The following is a 3,202-nucleotide window of genomic DNA, read 5'->3' as shown; positions in this document are numbered from 1 at the left end:
ATGCCATTACCTTTATTTCAGCCATTCCACATTTCAGCACAAAATGTTACCTACTTGAGCAGCCAAGTAAAGTGAAAGTGGCACCTCAGTCCGCCATTATGTGCAAGGTTAAGTGTGCTTACACTCTCGCATACTGGCAAATCAACAAAAATTTCCATCAGTAAAATTTTTAGGGAACAACTAATATCATTAAATAATTAGTAATAAGTAATATCATTAGGCTAAATAATCAGTAATTACTTTCATTGTAAAATAAAGCCCCTTTGAAGAGTCGAGATAAGAGAGAAAATTATGTAAAGTTAAATCAAAATTAAATTAAAAACTGCATCCACAATTAAAAAGACAAACTTTTGAGGTTAATGATTGAAACGTAATTTTACATTAGGATTTTGCTGTTAATATAGCAAATATTATAAGTGTGTAGGCTTTCAATACAATAAAGGAGATTGTAGAACAACCATGCCAATCTTTACATTTGAATGGTTAAAGGCATATTTTAATGGTTCAAAATGAAATAAGGTTGTTTTCCACTGGTTGGATTTGAAAAAATGTACAGCAAAGAATAAAAAGTGCATTTTTTCAAGATTCCAGATTAATAGAAATATAATGTACACTGAAAGATACTACTTAGAAGATTTCAATCTGAATTTCCATTCAATTTGCCCAATAACACAAGTCACTCATTGATTTTTTTTTAAATAATTACTTTGGTCCTACCAACATGGGATAGCAAGTCACAATGTCGTATATTAAGATCTTTTAGAGTGTAGCCTATGTCTTTTTATCACATTAGGAAAACCCACTTAAAACTTTGTAGGCCCTATACCACACACTGATCAAGTCTCAAGAAAATTGTAACCAAACTCAGGCCTATGAACATTTTCAGATACTATAATTTGATTCTAAAATTATCTTTTCATTCATCAGGAGGATGTTTACAAGTCAGATTTGTAAGTTCACTACTGATTGATTGAAGTTCAGTTATACCTAATTGCATAATGAATAAGTTAAGTTTGAGTTTTGTATTGATTAGAAAACACAGAATGAATGATTAAATTGTGTCAACAACTCCTGAGGAAATTAATGAGCACTAAGCAAATTTACTTGCAGTGTGATGCATTATGTTACATCAGCTTGTAATTCACATATATATTCTTTGGCAGATAATTTACAATTTACGTAAAAATAGAAATATATTTAGCTAACACTACTGAACAATTGTGACTTATTTACGTACCTTTTACCAGCACTTTTTTCCGTCCAGTACATCATTATGTACAACATATGCTTGTGTAGCTTTTTAAAATGTATTTTGTAATATAAGGTACTTTCTTATTCCTTGGTAAACCGTTCGAGCAGACCTATTGTAATGTACAGCATTGTAATAAATAGGCATTCAGCATTGATGGACGCTCATTATTGGAGTTAAAATTATGTCTAAGCAAACTGCCTGTGTGGCAACTTATTTTTTAGTGACTAGTTTTAGAAGTTTCAGTACTTTTACCCATGTCTCGATTCACCTGTTACAAGCCAATTTTACATCTTCATTCAGAGCAAAACTTGTTAGTTCTTCATACGCCAGCTCATTTTTGCTTAACCGTTTATACTGCAGCCTCTAAAATCGTCGGAGCATAAACATCTTTATATCAATACCCAAATAAGAAACAATGTAGAAAATGTTGAATTATAAGCTTAAATAATAGTTGTTTGCATCTAAGTTGAGTAAAGCTTTACTATATTACCTAGCAATGAGTAAAATCTTTAACAAATTACTTAGCAACAGATGGTGTACTCCAGTCAAAGCTACAGTAGACTTCCTCTAATCCGGACTCCTCGGGACCAAGGCCAGTCAGGATAACGGTTTTTCCGGTTAAACCAACGTCCCAAAAACTTGCTAAAACGGACCGTTTACTGTGATATTGGACATAAATTTAGGAGAGCATTGTATTTAGACACGTGATCACTGGTCTCAAAACTTTCTCACGAGATCAGTCGTTTTAGTACCGCCCACATCCTGCCGATCTAGTCCAGTTAAACCAATGTGCTGATAAAAATTGTCCGGTTCAAAGAGATGTCATTTCCGCCGAGTGCAGTCGAGGGAGTCTACTGTAACTTATCAAGCAAGAGTAGGAGCAGCAAAATTTATATAAATTTAATGTTTTTTTATATTCAATATGTGATAACAGAAAACATACAAATAAAAAGAAATTGATGTTACAATATTGCCACAAATGCACAGCGTTTAAGTGTATTTATGTTATTTGGTAACGCTTTAACTGGAAATTTATTATTTTTTTGTGGATTTGGCAATTCTTTATTTGCCTATTATATTGATGTTATTCTTAAAGCATTACGCTTTAGCTAGTAATTCATTTTTTCCTCAATACAATTATCGATGAAAATTAAATCTCTATAGGCCTAACTTCCGCAACAACTGACAGAAGAAGCCAGATTTAACTATTACTCACTTGACTCTTGCACTAAAATTTAAAAATCCATTTGACGAGCCTCATTTCACCAACATTAACGTATATTTCTCAATTGTGCGAGACATATTTTCACAGCCTCGGAGCAATTTTATCACGCCAAGTCTCTCTGGGTGTTTTGCAGCGTACATTCTTTTTGCATTGCAACATCCAGCATTTGAAGTGACAACATTTGCGCCTGTAACTTCATAATACACATCGCAAACAATGGCATGGTTAATTTCATATAATCAGCGTGTTTGGTTACCACAAAAAGGTTTTTTATTTCATATCCACTCTGGGAAATTTGTAGGAAATTATTCATTGACAAAGAGGTTAAATTTATCTATCAATTGAAAGTTATGGATGTTGAAACATAATTTTTTTCATATAACTTATTTTATCTCCAACACACGTCTCAAGTCTTTGGTTTTAAAATTAAAGAACATCATTAAAATCAATAAGACTCACGTGCTCACTATGTCACATGATATAGGCCAACCAAATATAAACGTCTGTTGGGTGGTCAAAAACCTCAGGAATTTGACATACCTTGTGGGCTTTCGGAGCACTCTTCATGCATACGTCGTTGTGTACAACGTAATAAGAAAAGAGATTGCTTAAAGGGCATGGTTTACGACATTCATGTCAAGTCTTCATTTGGCCAAACCTATTCAACAGAACCAACAACACTATATGGTTAAACAAGATTCGAGGAAGCAGTGATACACAAAATA

The sequence above is a fragment of the Macrosteles quadrilineatus genome, unplaced genomic scaffold (genome assembly GCF_028750875.1).
Source record: "Macrosteles quadrilineatus isolate MER2022 unplaced genomic scaffold, UCM_ALF_1.0 Scaffold_8__2_contigs__length_117827958, whole genome shotgun sequence".
Taxonomy (NCBI): domain Eukaryota; kingdom Metazoa; phylum Arthropoda; class Insecta; order Hemiptera; family Cicadellidae; genus Macrosteles; species Macrosteles quadrilineatus.
Note: the sequence above shows the minus strand (reverse complement) of the source record.